This window comes from Grus americana, chromosome 1 (genome assembly GCF_028858705.1).
Source record: "Grus americana isolate bGruAme1 chromosome 1, bGruAme1.mat, whole genome shotgun sequence".
Classification (NCBI taxonomy): domain Eukaryota; kingdom Metazoa; phylum Chordata; class Aves; order Gruiformes; family Gruidae; genus Grus; species Grus americana.
In genome coordinates this window covers 80,861,324-80,880,653 of record NC_072852.1, presented here as the reverse complement: position 1 = coordinate 80,880,653, position 19,330 = coordinate 80,861,324, and the positions used below count along the sequence as shown (strand labels likewise).

Below are 19,330 nucleotides of genomic sequence, written 5' to 3'. Positions count from 1 at the left end.
CATTTTATTCCAGGGTCTTCTTTCACACCCCTACCAATGTGAAAGGGCCTCTAAATAGATCTAAATGTAATTTGCTACCATTAAAAAGTGCAGTTGCTAAGGACAACAACAACTTTCATTGGTCCAATAAAATCCAGAAGCCATGCTGCATCACAGGCGAGCCACAGAGAGACAAAGTAGAGACAGAATCTAAGTATGTTTTTAACATCCACTGAGATTAATCTGGACCAGTTAAAATACATTATGTATTATCATATGATTATTGTAGAGTCTCTCTCCAACATAAATTTAAGCTCATTTGTAAATTTTAACTGTGTACATGTTACTTTAGTAATTTTACAGTATAAATTCATATTTATATACTTTATAACGTTTGGTTTAGCAATAATGAGATCAACCCTACAATATCTATATTTTAAAGTACTGACTTATAGCATCCAAACAAACTTCCTCCTGAAATAGCTTTGCTCATAGAAATTTATACATAGAAATGTATACACTGACATTTCACAATAATGACAGGAGTACCTTAATGTTTGACAGATAAATTTTCAGCCAGGGATACTGATGCACTGAGATTTCTCAGTGTAAAATAAGGATACAAGATACAGGAATCATGACTCCCCCCTCTATACCATACACAATAATTTATGTTGGAAGGGACCTCTGGAAGCCAGCTGGTCTAACTCCCTGTACACGGCAGAGCCAACTTCGACATTAAATCCAGCTCCAAAGTTAGATCAGGTTGCTTGAGGCCTTGTCCATTCCAGCACTGACCATCTCCAAGGAGAAGCCACGGCCCCTCTAGGCACCTGTTCCAGTGTCTGACCACCCTCATTGTAAAGAGCTCTTTTCTAATATCGTCAGACAGCAAACATCAACCTAATGACTGTCAAAGAGTAACTCACTCTATTTCTGCTGGCTTAGCAAGATGGATTGACCCATACACGTTATAACAATGCTAGATCCACAGCAAGGAAAGTGGCAGGAGCTCACAGTCTGACACGGAGGGTAGGAAATTGTGAGCTGCAGCACCTCCTTTTGGCATTGGAAACCTGTTAGATGGACTCAACCAAGTTGTCTGCCTGCATGTTCTCAAGCTCTGTACACTCCCTCTGTGAGCCCAGACCGCCACTGACACACGTTGGTTCACTCTTTCCCTACTGATTGCTGTGCATCCTTGTTCCCATATTGCTGTCCACTCTGCAGTGCTCCAAGCCTTCGTTCATTCATGTGCTGTAAACCAAACGGGAAACCAAGCTCTTCTTTCAGCGTTTGTGCAACTCATCATGATCTCCTGCTGGCGCTATATGGTAAGAAGGTATTTAAAATGAATCATCGGTTATAATAACCATTTTTCTTAAACTGTAGTTGACATCATTTAATTGTAAGTCCTCATACAAAATAACAGATGAATAAACATACAATTTCTGCAACTTAGTAATTAGACAGGCCCTTCTAACAGGGACTTATTTTTCCTTTTATATTCTGGAACTCAAATTGCATCTACCATTTTCCCATAAATGTCTCCACTGACTGGCTCACAAAAGAATCTGTCCTCATATGTTCCTGTCTAGGAAGTTCTTCTGAGCTTACACAGTTGCCAAGAAATAATGTCTTGGAAAGTCATGTCCTCTACTTGAAATTCCCCCTCTTAATAAATCTTCTGCCCCATTTGATTTCATAATATTCCATGTAGATTTTAAATGGTCATGAAGATGCACATTCTTCAGCATAAGTTTATCTGGAACTCATCATCATTTATCAGTGGCTTGAAACAATTTTTTAATGACTGGAGAGTCAACAAGCCAAATTTATATCTGAGGTAAGTGGGTGCAGCTTCAAATAAGTCATGGGAAGTCTGAGGCAGACCTTCACACAGAAAGTAAAACATTGTATTTGCAGCCCTGTCCTTTCCCTCACTGATCTTCTCCCATTCTTTCTGCAAGCTGAACATAAACCGAGAGTTTAATCATTTTTAATATGTTAATGATTCTTCCCCCGGCTACAGGGAGAACAAGTGGCAAACTGCTTTGAAGCAGAAATGTTGGTGTGAGATTTTCAACCTTCCTGTAGACCTAAATGAGTTGTACCCACACCTAATACATAGAAGCCAGCTTCTATGTATTCCTGTGCTGTTCCTGAGCATCGGAAGAGTAGTCAAGAAGGCAATATAAAAATAAACAAGCAGTCCTTCACCTCACCTCCACCTTAGAGTTTTGAACTCAGATTTCTACTAAAATAGGCATATTCTAAGCTTGCATCCTAAAAAAAAAAAAAAAAAAAAAAAAAAAAAAAAAGACACACGGTCTGAAATTTTCACATGCTTCTTTTCCGTGTAACCTGATATTTTCACCTGTCCTTCTCGACAAACTCTGCTGTCTGTTGTTGACAATTGGGCTAGTACCAGACTGCCAATTTTCTGACCAGTGCATTCAACAAAGCAAGACACTCTTTAGAGTTAACAGTCCTTTTCTTATGAATGTTTTTACTGTGAGGCCAAAATATTGATGTTCTGGGTGTTATCCACTTAAAGGTTTATATGAATGAAAGCTTATAAATGCGGGTCATTGTGGTGCTCATGCCTTTCTTTCCCACAGCAACAACAAATAGTAATTAACTCAGTTTTATTTTCCCTTTTAGAACTCAATTTTTTTCATTTCCGTTACGGGTTTATCTGTCCTTTCTTTTTTTGATATGAGGCTCTTTATCTATTAAGTACATTTTAATGATTCCATGGAAGAGAAATCCATCTCTTTCACAATCCATTTGAATAACAATATAGTTTCATTTGCATATTACTACAACACCCAAACTGCACCTCAGAAATAGAAATAAAATAAACAACAACCTATCAAATCCATAAGGCTTAGGATATCCATAAGTGTCAGGAGCTGTTACAGGTAGGCAGAAACAACAAAATGGATTAAGAGAAATGGTGAAGACTCTAAAACTGTGAGAAAATTTCCTCTCCTGTGTACATGTCTTGGAAGTAGAAATATTTTAAAATAAATAAATATAAATAAAAATAAACTGGTCTTTAATACCACAGGCTATTCATTGACTTTCTACATTCAGACTTTCAAACGAGTTTCCTGATTGTGAGCTTACTTTAGCATGCTATCAAGACAGTAACTTTGTACTTAATGGTTTATATCAACCCAGATTACATTTCATGTATCACAACTTTAAAGCATTTTATGGAAGCTCTTCTTCTTTATAGTATCTTTGGTACTCTTAAGAAAATATTTCATTATAAGAAAAAAAAAGTCTAAAATATATTTAAGGTTGGTAATTACTATACTCTCACATTATTTAAAGTATTCAGTAGTTAAAAAGAAGGATATGAATAGTCAAAGACCTCATACATTTTATGTTGCCCTCATAATAAACACAAATACATTTTAGTTCTGATTCATCATTGGCCACAAACAAAACATGAACATACAAAGCTACTCTCCAGACAGTATAAATTGGCATAGCAACTTAAGTGTTAGTTGAGCAATAATGATTTACACCATCTGTGCTTACAGCCCATTACAAGTTGATTTCAATACAAGTACACCAGCCTACAGACAAGTGACTAGCAGTGAGTAAGAGCTAAAAGAAAGAAGGTGAGGGGGGTGTTTATTGTGACAATTATCTTAATTTCTGGAATGTGTTTGTGATTTTTCTAATGTATCACTTTTTTTAACTTAAATATTTTTTCTTTTGATATAAAGAAAAGTGAGAAATGTTAGTAGTTAAGTTTCTCAGTTGCCATAGATTTGTCTGAACTTGCTGTTTCTTGAGAACAGTATTTCATTATTCTGTTTCCTGATGACAACATGTTATTATGCTCCTTTTCTGTAAATAATATTTATTATGATCTCCAATTTCAAATGCCTTCTCAAAACTTAATCTTGCTGCTTCATGCAGAAGTGGCTTAACCATCAAAATAGCTGCTTTTTTTTTTTCTGTTTAAGATGATTAGGATTGATCAGCAGCCCCTAAGCTTTATAAAGCCCATCCATAGAATCAGAAATTATTATTACTTCTTCCTTTGTCTTTTCTCATTGTCTTCTGTTGTCTATCTCACTTATAACCTTTTGTTTTGTGTGTGTGTCTCCAATTGCAAACTAAGCCAACAAACTTTTGTGCAAGTCCTTAATTTTACCAAACGTGCTTGCTCAGGTAAGTAAAAAAAAAAAAAAGTTACTATTTCTTTTGAGAGAAGGAAGAGGGAGAGGGAGAAGGATGAGTTAGTGGCTAGATCTGGAATTTAAGAGAACTTGGTTTAGTTCTCTGATCTGCAACCAGCTTGCTATACTACCTTGAATGAGTTTATCTCAGTAACTCATTCTTATATCCATAAAACATGGTATCGTGATACTCCTCTGTCCCACAAAAGACTTACAAAAATAAAGGTTACTCAGAAACTATAGAGATAAGGATCATGTAAATGCCTATTGAGTAATAGATACAGGATTTATAAAGTAAGGAGATACCGCGAAGCAGACAGCTGATGCTCTCCTTCCTTTTTCTCTGTACTTTCTGCTGCTCTGGTTCCTTAATTCTCCCTTTCTCTTCCACTGCTCCAAATCATCCACTGTTGTCCTAGAGAGAACAAGAATGTTGCTCCATCTTGTCTTACATTCATCCCAGCTCAAAAACATGTATCTGCATTGAACCTAGACCTTTCCACTTGCATACTAACCCCAGCTTGTTTGACATGCTATGAATCTGGCAGTCCTGGAGAAGCTATGGGGAAACAGAGGTATGAAAACTACCTGCAGAGACAGAATAGTGAGGCTATTTTTATTTAAGCATTTTCCAGAGGGCTACAGCTTCCCAAGGTCTGATGCACACATGGAAGGGAAGAATGGGGAGATACTGGTTGTTCTCCACTCGCTGTTTTCCCAAGCATTGCTACTCTGCGCCCTATGTCTCTGATGCCTGCATTTCTCACACTACCCAAATCCCTCCTCTCCAAACCGACCTCTGTGATCTCCCACTGATCTCCATCTGCAAATTTTTATCTCTCTTCTGCTCTTTCCCCGCCCTCAGTCCCACATACATTCCTACTGGTTTCCAAATTCTCATGTTCCCATTGTTGCTCTCCCACAAACCTGCACTGCTTCGACTGCCGTACCCTGCTCTCTATGCCAACAAAGCCAGTAGTATCTAAAAATGCTATGAATGTTTCAATGTGGGTATCTCGGCAACCCTTCTATTTTTAAATATCCTGAAGAGCTGTCGGTAGCAGTTATGTTTGGTACAGCAGTCTGCTCTGAAAGCAGATTAGGCCCAACTACCCAGTGCCCCTGAAGCTGTCCATGAAAAGGTCATCACCCCATTTCCCATCTGCTGACTTGGTTTTCCCTTAATCCATTTCAGCCAAAACAAACCAGTTCAGCTGACACCTACTATTTAAACTGTTTAAGTTACTCTGGTTGACTTTGGCTGAAACAAGTTTGGGAGGGATTGCGTGAGCAACTTGCAGGTAGGTAGGAGAGGCGGTAACCTTTGGCAGAAGGCAGCCGTGATGGCGACTGGGAGCTGCCTGGGAATGGTAACTCTTCAGCAACACCACTCTGGCCCATGGAGGAAGTGAGCACCCACAAGGGGATTTTAAAGCATGGTAAATTCTGTGCTTTAAGTTCGATTCTCATTTCGCAAGAGGTTCCTCTGGCAAGCCACTCCTCTCCACTGCGCAGAAAACATGATGACGTTACTCAGGCTGTCATTCATCTTTCCCCTGTTTAATCACTGCTAACTGATTAACCAAGTGAAGTGCCACAAAATCCATTAGCTGGAAAAGGAACAAAAAGCTGTGCTAGCTTTTATGAATAAATAAAGAGAAACCTTTGTAAACAAGGTGCATTACCTCCAGATCTTGAAAGTACCCACCTATTCCCCCTCCTCAGCAATAGAGGCAGTGAGGGGTGACACACTTCCAGCTGCTCCTGCCAGAAGCAGGACATGAACTGGTAGGACATGAGGGAGTGTCAAAGTTCAAGTGCTGTTGCGTAGCCTGCTGGATAGCCACCATAATGTCTTTTGCCCTTGTTTTACCCCATATAGACACTTCAGGTCTTCTTATCTCATGAGCTCAATAAGGAGGCACAAGAAAGGGACACTAACAGTAACTCTTTCGGTACTGCTTTGCTGAAAAGAGGCAGTGAGTGCTGATGCAAAAAAAAAAATAATCCATTGCCAGAAAAGGAGCAAAATAAATTTCATAGAATTGACAGACCTTCGAAAACGTGGGGAGGGAACGTCAGCAGGCAGGGACAGCAGCAAAGCCAGGTAGTCCCTCTTCCAGATGGTCCAGGTGTTTACCAAACTAAGGCCTGAATCTCTCCCTGGTTTGAGCCTACAGTTCAGATCGTTTCCAGGAGCCTGCTGTGCAAGTGGTAGGGAGGAACGAAAGGCTTTCAAGGGGGGAAAAAAAAAAAAAAAGTTAAGCTGGAGTTAGACTCTGATATGCAAACAAATTACTGCTCCTTCACGAGTGACCACCTGCCAGCTGAGGCATGTCAGCTGCCAACACGTGCACGCTCTGCCCACTGCAAACAGGAGGTAAAGAACGTGGCCGCTAATCTCAATGAAGCCAGGTCAGATGCTGCTGTGTTTGAGTCCTCTGGACTCCTTCCATTTGTGTCTTCAGGTTAGCAACAAACTTCTACAGTTTCACCCCGTAATGCTCTCTCCCAGATGAGACTCCCAGCTTAAGCTCAGCTGAAAATAAAAAGCTATTCTTAGTATTAACTTCAACGTGCAGGAGTTAATTGTGATATCACTGTGGTTTAGTCGCATTTTTTATTAAATTAGGGAAAAAAAATATCCTGACTCTATATTGAAAAAGCTTTAATTTGCCGTTCTAGACTTTTCTGTATATATCTTTTTCTTTTAGCTAAAAATAAAAATATTGCAAAAAGATCACAAGTAATTTTTATTCTTACAGTTTTACAGTGAGATTTTTTCAGTCTCCCCATTAAAAAACCAAAAGAACAGTTACGTAAGGTGTTACTGGGTTGAGACGACAAAAGGGAAGAGGGAATTGAAATGTCTTTCCTCCTCACCACGTGCCCCTCTCTGCTGCTCCCCACTTCTCTTTGTGAGGATAACCGTGCTGGAACTATTTGTTCCTGCACTTCTCTGGTCTGAATAAGCTGGGGCACTGGCTGTCACCTCGAGTTTCTCTGGCACGCTCTCTCATCCCCTTCATCAAAATGGGTCAGTTCTAGCTCCGTTAACCAGCATCTAACTGTGCAGTCTTTAAATACTTGTGGGCACTTTGGGGGTTTGCAAAAGGTATCTTCAGGGCCACTGGTTAATTGAGACAAAAAGGCAAAACTCTTCTTCAGCTTCAGACATGCAAAATAGTGAGCGTAGTGACGTAAATTGCTTTACCACGTTTTCTTCACTGCTTTTGATCTTTCTTTTGTCACTGTCTTATAGAGACTGGTCTTCTCTTAGGACTTCTCTCTTCCCTGCACGCTCTGCACTCCCTTGCAGAGAATGTGACTGTTCAGTACAAGTGCCAACAAGGCTTCCTCATGAGAGACAGCTCACAACTCCTTAACACCAGGCCCTTTGTCAAGGTGGTTCTTGGTCAATTTTGCCAGGGCAGAGCCCACCACCATATAATTTTTTTCAGAGTTGCCTGTTTCCCAAAACACCAACCACACAGTGTTTGTTTTTACCACAGGCGATAGCCTTGTGCCTTTCCCAAGGTGCTTCATTTGAAAAGACAGCCACCAAGAGCCTAAGGACCCATCTGGTTAATCCTTTTTCTCATGCCATCTTCCAAGGGTTTGTGGCACAGGGATTTGAAAGCTAGCAAAGGAGTCTGACCAGGGTTTGAATTCTGCCATGTAAGATGTCCTGCATACCCAGCTGTGCCAGCAAGCTCTCCTCAGTGACGATGCCTCTGAGGGAGAAAGAGGGCTGCTGTACCTGGAAGAGGGATGTGTAAGACAGACAGGGCCCATCAAACCCCTGAAGGATGTTCTCGCTAGGTAACATTGCTACTAGCCAGAAGAGATACATGTTAGATAAAATAATTATATTTCTGTATATCTGTTTAGACTTAACTTTCACTTTCCTCAAGTTATTGTTTTTAGATGTGGGTTTTATTTTTTTTTTATTAGCAAGGTTATTTAAAGGGTGAAGGCCCTCAACATGCCACGTAGCCAACATGGCACTCCACACGCATCAGGCTGCGCTACCACGGGAGGATCTGACACCTTAACACTTTAAGGGTCCTGCATCATACGCCACAGCGTTACTTTTTAAAAGATAAGGCCACTATTTACGGAGCCACCTGTGTACTGAGTGCTTGTTGTGGTACTGAAGGCCCTTTGCTCGGTGGCACCAAGCACAAAGCAGCCTGACCGCGGGCTTGAGGGAGCGGCCAGGGGAGGCTGCTAAGGGACAGGGCTCCCCACGGCGACGGGCCCGCCTCCAGCCTCGGTGTGCGGACGAGCGCAGGCCGCCACGCCGGGGATGGAAGGGGACGCTGAGGCAGGACGGCCTCTGTGGAGAGGGGACGAGAGAGGCGAGAGCCGGGGCCGGAGAGCGAGGGCAGAGCGGGCGGAGCCTGCCTTCCCGGTCCGGGGAAGGGCCGCGGCGGCGGCGGCTCGGTTGAATCGCGCCGCGGCCTCGGCTCCTCCCAGGGGCCGGCCCGGCGGCTCCAGTGGGAGGCCGGGGGCAGCGGACGCGTGTCCCCCCGGTGACAGCATGGTAGAACGTGAGCCGCCCCCCCTCCGCCATCCCTCCCGCAGCAGGCTGCTTCGCCGCGGCTGCCTCCGTCTCCCCGCAGGGATCCTCTCTCCCCGCTCCTCCTCTTTCTCCCTCTCCCCCACCTTCACCCCCCGGCTGAGTTCATTCACTGGGATTGGTTTCAAATGACGCCATCGTTTTATTTTTACACCAATGACCTCATCCCAGCAGCTTGAAGTTTACTGACCAGCAAAACTCTTTTCTCTCACTCGCTCCCCTCCTTGTGTCTGCCTGCTCTGCCCGTTTGTTTGTAATCGTTTGGGTCCTTCTGGGAACCGAAGGCTTTAAAAAAAAAAACAAAACCAAAACCAACAACACAACCCCCCGAAACTTTCTCCCCCCCTCCCGAGTTTTTCAGTGTCGTCCCCCTCCCACCACTGTCTCCTTTTAATTTTCTCAAGCCATCTTGGGGGGGGGGAGGGGGGAAGCTCCAAATGTTTCCTTTTTCTTCTCGTCTGCCCTCCCAGCTTCACGCTTCCCCCTCTTAAAAAAGAACCGAATAGAGTTTTTCTGTTTGTTTTGGTTTTTTTTTTAAATTGCTGTTATTTTTTTTTTTAAATTGAAGAAGAAGGAAAAAGAGCTTTCCCAGCGGCTGGAAGGAGACAAAGTTGTCTCAGGCGGCAGCGGCGAGGCTGGTGGCAACAACTTTTATCCCTGCCGAGGGGACAGACAGACAGACGGGGGGGTGACACAGTAAGTGCCGGGAGGAGCGCAAGGACCCCTCGCCCGGGGCCGCCCCGTGGAAGCCAGCCCACGAAGGGGGTGAGGAGCACGGGGGTGCCGCGGCGGGGCCGGGCCGGGCCGGGCCGGGCAGGGCTGGGCGGGGAGGAGGAGGAGGAGGAGGAGGGAGGTGAGGGAGAGGCGGGCGGCGGGAGTCCTCCCTCCCTCCTCCCGCATGCCCTTCCTCGCCGCCCCCTCACCTCCGGAGGAGAGCGCCCGCAGCGGACAGGTCGCTGCCCCGGCCCAGGCAGGCTCCGGCAGCCTCCGCAGGTGGTAAGGAAAGGGGGTGAGAGGGAGGGGGGTACGGTACGGTACCGGCGGGACGCCCCCCTCCCCGCGCTCCCCCTACCTGCTGCGGGGCGGCCGGCACTCTGCTGCCCGCGGCGGCTCCTTTCTCACCTCCCGTTATCCACCTGCCTCTCCTCGTAAAGGCAAGGGAGAGCGGGGGGAAAGCCGGGCGCCTTTTGTGCGGGGAAGGGGAGGCAGCACGCCGCTGGAAGGGATGAGCAAGAGACCGCTGACTTCTTCAGCGCGCCCTGGAACCGTCTGCAGGGGATGTTTGGGGAGGCTCTTGATAAGCTTTGGCGTGCGCGTCTGCCTTTCTAAACTTAGTAAATAGTGCTGGCTCCGAATAGGCTTTCCACTGCTTAAAATGGTCGAGGATGCTTTAAAGCCCCGAAGGGCTCCCGAAGAAATGTTGGAAGTTCTGCCTTCAACTTAGAAGACGTTTAAATTGAGGCAGTTGACAAAATGGAGGGCTGCCGTGGAGTCCAGGAGCGAAGCAAATTGTTAACCTGGTAGCGCGCTCACGTAAACTAATAACTCTGTGTCTGTTGCCAGAACGCGGCCTGACAGATACCCTCTCCTGACTTTATTTTTTTTCCCCCGTAGAAGCGGCGGGGATGAGGAGTTGAGCGCACATCAGCGCGTGCCGAACAAGGTGTATGGGATGTGCCTATTGCAAAGCCTGACCAATGGTAGGATTTTTTCAGTGGCCAAAAACCCTTTGGTTAGATGTCAGATGGGAAGCTGGTTTGGTTGTTTTTTTTTTTCTTTTAGAAAAGAAAAGCTAGGAGAATTTACTTTCTTGTACTGTCATTTCAGCTGGTTGAAATAGAAATTGATCTTTCAATTTTCCTTCAAGTGAAGGGTGTAGTCATAGCGAGCTGTATTGTCTGACCTATGACTAACTTTTTTTTGTTTAAACATTCGATGTATACCCAGCAGCATAAATAGATCTGTGCTAGTTTTGAAATCTAAAAGCAGATTGAACTGTTTCTCCTTGTAAGGATGTTTGTTGGGGTTCTTAAAAGAAAAAACCCTAACCAAAACCCCAAAATGATTTTGTAATCCTTGCTTTAAGACTTAGCTATTCCTGGAAGCATGTGGTTTGGTAGATACAGAGTTTACGAAGTCACAACTGACCAAACAGGACTTGGTTTAGACTCTTATGTTTTGAGGGGAGGTGGAAAAATAGTAAGTCTTAATTTCTTTTTATGGTGTTCATCCCACTGCCCATTGGAGATTGAAGCATTCATCACAGTTGTTTATGTTGGTTGTCTGGGGGTTTCTATTTGAATGTGGAGCAAGTATGCAACGGGGCATGTGTATTTTTAGCTTTATTTTTTAATGACAAAAGACACAAAGAATAGTGATATTCAAAAGTAAAAACTGCATTTGCTGAGTATGCTTCTTAATATTTTTAGGAAGGAATCTATAAAAAAAATGCCTGAGGTGTAATAAATTCTGGTCATTATGCTTGTTTAATGCAATAGAGCTTCAGTAGATCTTAATACACAAAGTCTCTTTTTAAATGCACAAGTAAAAGCAGCAGAGAAGGTGCCAGTTCCTGTGCTAATTAGAGGTGGTAGCTGCAAAATGCTGTATGGTTAATACATGTGCAAGGGTCCAGAAAGCCGGACCAAGCATTTAAAAATGCAACATGTTGTATAAAGATACATAAATATGTTCCTGCTCCAGTAGCTCTGGTTTTCTTAGCTACCTTAGCAGGTATAATGGGACAAAATCACACCAGAAAAACTTCTGTAGGAGAAAGTGAGCTCAATTTATCTTTGTTTCTGTAAAACACGCACTCTTCTTTCATCAAAGGCAGCTAGCCTGGCAAGGATGTTTGCTTTTAGCTAGAATAGCTTCAACTGTCTATAGGAACGGTATCGGCAGAAGCTGTGCAGGAATGTGTTAAATGGATTTCAGTAGAAACTCTGTCTCCCAAGCCAGCGCTGGCTCCTCTGGGGTCTGCGCCAGCCCTCAACCCGTGGGAGGAGTTGCGGCTTTATCTGCCATGTGCCTGTGCACCTTCGTTGGCAAAATGACTCTGCCCTGGGAGTCCTGTGCCTCTGTATTCACAGCCAGCAGCTGGAGACGGGGGAGTTAAGTCCTTCAGAGTTACTAGGGCCTGGTGGGATGGGTCCAGCCACTCTTCTGCCTTTAAAATAAATGATTCATGTAGGCCTTAAGAAGCCCTTGGAGGGCAAATTCAGGCTTTCTTCTAGACCTCCGTAAGAAATGCTGAATAGGCAAATCACCTGTTGATTTCTGTTACTTGCATTGATCTTCAGGTGAGCTCTGCTCCAGTGCATTGTGCAGGACGAGCTGTGTGCAGGGTGAAGGCCTTGCTCAGTCACCTGTCTTTTCAGAGTTCGATGCCTTAATCCCCATACTATTCAGGAATATTCACTGTTTTCAAAATACAAATTTTCCAAGATACACAGTAAGCACAGTTGAAGCATTTTTTCTCTCAAGAAAAAAGAGGCAGGGTGATAGCTTTCACTTTATAGTACATTTGTTGAATTTTCTAGGACTTTTTTTTTTCTTTTTTTTTTTTCTTTCCTGTAAGAACAATCAGGAAAGCATCATGTCAGCTTCAAGTGCTGACAATCCTTAATAGCCAGATGGCGTAGAGTAGTTACTGTCAAAGGATGAGGTGTGGAAGGATTGGCACATCCCTTCCTCCTCCTTCTTCACTTTTCTTTCACCCCTAGGAAGAAACCTGAGTTTGGCCTGTGAATCCTATGAATCTGTCTCGACAGATTTGTTGTTTTGCCAAATGACTAGACATTTCTCGCAATCTTGTAGCATTTTGTCCATAGTTGTGTAATGATACATCCATGATTATTTGAGAAGAATTATTAAGAAGCTGGTTTTCTGGGTAATAGGGAAGTAGACGTGTCCCTGATGTGTGAATGGTACGTTCACTTTCCCTACAATTCCTTAGGGATTGCATCCAGATTTAGTGTAGTGACATGAAGGGTTTCTGTAGAATACTTTAAATATCAATAACTATATATCAGTAATATTTCTCTGATTTATTTGGTGTCCCCCTTCATTGCCCTTCATAAAGGGTAATGCAGCATTCTTTAGGGCTGTCGACTGCATACGTGGGCACTGCTTTCTGTGTGAATCTAAAGCCATAGGTGATGGGTGGCCTGGTGATGTGTATCAGGATGTCTGCCTGGACTAAAACCAGCGATAACTAAAGACCAGGAGTCATTCATGTGAAGGCGAAGACAACACTGTAACTTCAGGCTACTTCCTAGTCATTCCTTGGGGGACCCTATCCTCAAGGTTTTCTTTATCACTAGTATAATGGTATTACCACCCTGATACCAAAGCTAACTGAGATGAAACTGGCTGTGGAGCAAGGCTAGAGGCTGGGATGCCCTGTGCTACTGCAGTGTTGCTGCTGGCTGAAGATGGCCATGGGAAGAGAGAAGTTCATGTCACCACTTCTCTCCTTTGCCAGACCTGATCTTTAGATTGGTATTAACTTGGTAGCTCCAAATAAGAAATCTCCATTACACTTATCCTGTAACTTCCCATAACACCTGAAGGAAGCCCAAAATAAGTATTAATGGTAAAGTTTGGCATCTGAACTTCTGGGTTTGTGTAGTTTTAATCGGGGCAGTTCTTGGTTTGCTTATGGATAGGGCCTTGGCAGCTATCATGGTCTCCAGTGGAGATGATGTTGGCCACCAGTGAATTACTATTCCTCAGCGACCAAAGAAAATCTGCATCTAGGGTGTGTGTATGGAAGATGAGAGGGAAGATGGGCGTGAGTTCAAGGCCTTGTGTTTCCTTTTGCTGCATTATGTGGTCTGCTGCTGAGCCAAGACTGACCTACTCGGAGTTGGCTCTGGGAAGGCTGGCAGCTTTCCATGTTGTGTCCCTATGAAATGCTCCTGTAGCCGAAAAAAACCCCCAAAATTAATAATTGGGCAGGCTAGGAAAGAGGGGAAAGAGTGTTGCCTCAGAGACAGGAGGTTTCCTGTGGGGCTGCAGGGATGCAGAATGATCTATTCTGCCACGGACCTTCCCAAGCTCCTGTGCTGCTGCTTTTCTGCGCTTGCACTGTCTGAGGCTGTGATGTTTGTGCCGTGTGAATATATGAAAGGAACCGCTGAAACAAGGTCCTTCTTTGTGAGGAAGTCCATTATCTCTGCTCTTTTTTGGTCACAATATGAGCCATATGTTGCCAGTAACTTATGCAGCTTCTCTTTACTGTGTTCTTGGAACTAATTTTGCCCTGTGTAGTACAAGTTTTCATCCTGTTTCTCTCCTGTTTCTCCGAAACTAGGATGAGTTCCTTGTACAGAGCTCCTCAGGTAAATTCGTGCTCTTGTGTGGTTTCAAGCTTAAGTTACACATTTCTGTCAATTGTTTAGCAAATAAAGATACACAAGTGGAGGTGTGCAGAGGCTTTCATTAGTTGAGAATAAATGTTTGGGTTTTTTTCTTCTGTAAGATCTTCTAACATGCTATTCAGAGTGATAGTCTGCTAAAATAATATGAGAATTTTTCTTAACTGTATTTCATTACATTAATTTGGCAGCAAACTGACACACGGTTTCTAATATAGAGACTAAAACAGTGTTATCCATTTTCATTGTGCTTCACTTGACTTTGCTTTACTATAATAATCTATAAATTGAGCCTGTTTGACTAAATGATAGATCAGTGACTTGTACAAATAGTCTCTTTTTAGACACCTTTGCCTGCTTGTCTAATGTTTTTTATATTACTGAAGGCATTCTGGGAGGCAAAAAGATGGGTCTGAGTGTGTAATGTAGCAACATTGGAATGAGAACTTTACAGAGAGTGTAAAAGCAGGAGGACAACAGAGACTAATTGTATGAAATTCCTTTTATGCACATGTTCTTGAGTTTGAATAACTAGTATGTATTCAGTGTGCTGGATTAGAACGCTTTGGCTCTGCACGTGTAGCATAGATGTTGCTCTCAAAATAGGAAAGCAACTCTTCCCTCCCAGACTATTACAAATCAAATTGACTCAGTACTGTGTTTTGCTCCTACTGAACCCCTAGTAAAGCATGTTTAAAGACTGAATAATTAATAATGTTAGGGATGTAAACACCACAGTTTTAATAGCCCGAGTGTTGTTTTTTCTTCTTGATTGCTAGGTGTAGGAATCATTCACCGACCTTAAAGACTCAAATCTCGTGTCAGAACTTCAGTTTCTACCTGCAGGATGGTGCTTGCAGGGGGGTGACTTTCTTGATAGTGTGTATTTCACTAAGTTTACACAGTCCCTTAAGCATGGAAGCCATCCATCTTCTAAACACCATCTTTGAAATATATGCAGAGAATTTGAACTACACTTCAGAGGGGTTCTCTCAGCATGCCATCCTGCGACCGGAACAAGCCTTAATTTCAAAGGTGGGTCGTAAGCACCAAGAACATTTGCCTAAAGAACAGACATGAGATTACTTTCTACTCATTCTGTTAATGCCATCTGGAATAAGTATAGCACCTATCATCTATACAGTTCTCACAAGTATTTTGTTACAGGTGAGAACTGGCTTAGGTGTTGGGATTTCATACCTTCTTTCCTTAAAAATTATGCTTGAGACTCAGTGTCTTCTCTTGCTTTCCAGCTCTACTGTCCCTGACAGTTTCATGGGAGTCTGTTTGAACTCTGGAAAACTAGGAGGAGAGCTGGAGGGGGAAGAAACTTTGTGTTACGTGTCTCACTTCTAACATCATACTCACGTGCCTTTCTAAAATAAGCGAATTTAGGTAGAGGTCTCTTACTAGGAACACTTGGGGAGCAAACAGAGTAAACTTCATCTTGGTTTCAAAGATACATAAAGCTTTGCCAGTTTTTAAGCAAGGAGAAAGAATATTCCAGCAAAAAATTACAGCAGTAATCTTAGTGTATTGGGTTGACATATTAGGTCCAAGTAAGTCTGAAAGTATGCACTAGACTGAATCTAGATTAGCAGAAGGGAAATAGCATCACCACTTCAGTAGGGCTGCCTCTGCTTCTCCCAAGACCCTGGGTGCAAGGCAGATGTGCTCCAAATTGAGGATAGGCTGTGAAAATCTCTCTTCCCATAGTCTGTTTGGCATTCCACATTGATGGCAACTCTCTTCTCATAGCAACAGGACCCAGTACCACTTTCTCATTTCTCTTGGGCTACTGACGTATTTCAATTTTCTGAAAGCTCCCAAGCTGTACACAGAGAGTGCTCTGAGGCTTTACTGAAGAGAGGTAATTAACAATGACCAGTCTGTAGGTCATAGTCCTGTATCACGGGAAGACACGGCAGCTGAAGTCAAACAGGCACAGTCCTTATGAGAGCTGGCAAACTTCATGTTCTCCTAGCTAGTAGGAGACTTATTTAGGGCATATTTTGACCAACCAATAAAGCTGACAAACTAATAAAGCTGCTTATACATGTGCTTTCCTCTGCTACCTTGTTTGTTTCTCACTATCTCCCTTTTTTGTTTTGTTTTGGTTTTTCTTGCATGTAACTTTTGATCTGAATAGGTATGATGATATATTTTTTCCTGAAGAGACCAGGCTGGTGAAAATCCCTGGCTTTGCATGGCTGACACATCGTGAGCGTGCTGTCAGCTTCTCAGTCCTCTATTCTGCTTGTTAGGTGATCCATGTTTGCATACCATCCAGTTGACAAAGCCAGTTTCCTCAGTGTGGCTCACTTCACCTGTCTGCTGTGATTTCCAGGTGGACCTATTTGAAGATGCCTGAAAAATCTGTTTATCCAGCCCAGACATGATTGTATGAGCAGCCCATTTGTTGCCTATTTCCTCTCAAAATACTACTGAAAAAAAGTTAACTCCTTCAAGCATAAAATGGGTGAAAAAGAATAGTAATACAAGTGCAGATCTCCAAGATCCTAGTCAGGACAGCAAAAGAAAGTGTAAAAATAACTATCATTGCACGTTTCTTGGAAAGAGTATCTTGGGAAAGAGACCCACGTCTTTCTGCCCCCTCAAATTTACAGGACTTGAATCTTTTTCTCTGACTGAGGCTTGCATGACTTGCCAACTGTCCTACAGGTGTGACCTGTTCTGGAATGAGGAAACATGTAGTGTCTTTTCCCCTGCTGCCTCATGTATGGTTAAACCTATAGAAAACTGTGGAGGAAGCTCAGGCATGCTGTTTCTCTCACAGCCTTCTGCAAATACAAGCTATTAATGACCATTGCCTTTCATGGGCAAAAACAGTACTGGCAATTCCTTTGTGCACTTTATTTAATGGCATAACAAGCAAGCACATTAGCTATTTTTATTCAAACGCCCAGACATAAGCCAGTATGGCAAAGTGGCTACGAAATGTCTGCATAGCTAAGTGAAAATACAGCTGCTGTTTAAAACAAAATCTTTTTCTTTTAGTTACAGGTTTTTGAGAGGGTTCAAGCAATGATTGTCTAATCTTTCTAATTGAGCTGTGGTGACGACTGTGGAGATTTTTGCATTAAAATAGGCAGAATGTTCTTTTCAGTCACTGACTTTGTCTACTGTTTCAGTCAACAATAAGGAGGTAATGCAATAGGGGAGGTGGGTGGGTGGGGAAGGGGGCACTGATTCAGGTCAAAGGTTCAGGTCTTGTCCTTTCAGGTAGCTTCGGGACTATCTGTTCTTACCTGCTGCTTAGTGGCAGGCACACAAAAAGAGCTGAGTACAATGACACTGTTAGCAAATGCTACCTTAGAGAGATGCAGTGTTTGTTTTGGGAATTTTTATAAGTTGCCAAGTCCTTCGATGGTGGGTTTTTCTCTTTCTTTCTTCTTCCCCCTTTTCCTTGAAGACGCTGTCTACTTTGACAGAAAAGTGGCTTTCATGGCTTGATGAATAATTAAAAAACTTTTTCAAGATGGTGTTGATGATTTAAAGTCTTTGAATATTTCAAAGCCAAGAATTTGTTATGGATTAACTTGGGAGGGACGTTGAGCATTTAATTTTTTGTGTGTGTACATGCTCAGGAAATAGTTATACCTCAGTATTGACGTCCAGTTCACTTTTGGTTTAAAAAAAAAAACAAAAACAAAAATCCCCCATAACTTTAAAGATATGATAGATATAGGTCCTAAGGAAAAAAAAAATCACTTTAATATTATGCTTTCTGTGACCTGGAACCTGACACTGGAGTAGATATCCAGTAGTAGCACATTTTTTTATATCTTTGCTTGACTAAATTGTAAAGTACATTTACAAAAATCTTCTTCTTATATCTGCCATAGTGAGGCATTTCTACTGAGTGTTTAATATTTGGTCCAACTAGTGATACAGCTTTTCAGTACATTCAAGCATTATTCTTACTTAGCTATCACTTATTGACTTGGTTTTTTTCTGTTTATGTTGGCAAAGTGAGAATATACAAGCATAACTTCCTTCTTGAAAGGTCTCTCCATTTCAAATGTCAATTTTTATACATCAAAGCACAGCTGGAGAAGTCTACCTATTGGCAGAAAATAGCATTACTTTTTTTGGACAGGTGGAGTGGGATGGGCATCAAGTAGATCAGCTGCTTTGGGACATGATGAAGGTAAAGTAATTAAACCACCATCATATAACTACATCTTTCAGTTTCTTCATCAGCAGTCATATAGGCTTTCTAGAATTCAGAATTCTGCAGAATTAGTTCTGATTTATGTTTAAATGGTTAACTTGAAATGCAGTACTACCTTCTGATGTCTGTGGACAGAGTTATGACCTTTCTGCTTTTACTCAAAATGCAGTTAAATTGCACTACAGTGGAAAAACATTCAAGCTTATCACTTTCTGGAGCTGAAGTTTCAAACAGTATTCTGAGTTTCAAAAGCTGTGTGGTATTAGGGTCAACTTTTGTCATTGTGAAAATACTTAAAAAGGGAGATGTGTGTAAGGAACAGAATTAGAGAGAAAGAAAAAATAGGGAAAAATTGAAAAGAAGAGGTTGGTTAGATGTTAGAAAAATATACTATATGGGCTAATAAAGGGGAAAAAAGAAGAAAGTAGAGTCAACAGAAATGAACAATTTTTAAAAAAGGAAAAGGTTCTGCATTAGTTGCACACAAAAATGAACCTTCTAAATCACAGAAAATGTAATTCTAATATGACAACAGGATAGGATCACTCCACTTTGGCTAGTAATAAGCTTGTAGTAGTAGATAACAAAAGAGTTATTTTCTGTGTATGAGGAAAAGCCATTTGACAAGCTGTCTAAATGAAGTCTAATGACAAGTTATAGGAAGTACAGGGAAAGCTGTAGCTTTCAGTGGGTTCATAGTAGTAAATACTATTTGTGTATCGAGAAAATATCTTCTAAAGATTGCTAAATACTAATGAGTTGTGTGTTTTGTCTTTCTGAGTCTGTATTTTGGTTTATAATTCATGGAACTGAAAATATGTATTAAAAACTAGAATTGCTGGACTAGAATATGTGGTGGCTGTTGGGAGAATAATATTGCATGGATTTGTGTATTTGTTCTTTATCTCTAGGCATTTGTAAATATGTAAGAATGACTTGATTTCAGAATGTTGCACTAGAGACCGTATCTTCATGTTGGAAATTTGTAAGG

General features: G+C 42.2%; 1 protein-coding gene and 1 long non-coding RNA gene across 21 annotated transcripts in view; one reads left to right on the top strand and one right to left on the bottom strand.

Annotated features, from left to right (window-relative positions):
- Positions 1-323: 323 nt before the first annotated feature.
- Positions 324-10,256, bottom strand: LOC129205394 (uncharacterized). Its single transcript, XR_008576708.1, has 4 exons — positions 9,836-10,256; positions 6,236-6,413; positions 4,488-4,596; positions 324-1,306 (listed from the first exon to the last, which is right to left on the bottom strand). It is a non-coding gene; the product is annotated as an uncharacterized LOC129205394 (long non-coding RNA).
- The window catches only part of DUSP16 (dual specificity phosphatase 16), a 72,462-nt gene continuing 62,311 nt past the window's right edge, over positions 9,180-19,330 (top strand). For 13 of the 20 annotated variants that reach the window (XM_054822762.1, XM_054822629.1, XM_054822645.1 and 10 more), the window contains exons 1-2: positions 9,612-9,759; positions 10,378-10,463. The gene's annotated coding sequence lies outside the window, so the exon portion shown is untranslated. Of the gene's footprint in view, positions 9,460-9,509; positions 9,529-9,611; positions 9,760-10,377; positions 10,464-18,264; positions 18,316-19,330 lie in introns of those variants that run through there. The other 7 variants (XM_054822770.1, XM_054822790.1, XM_054822636.1 and 4 more) reach the window with 5 other exon arrangements.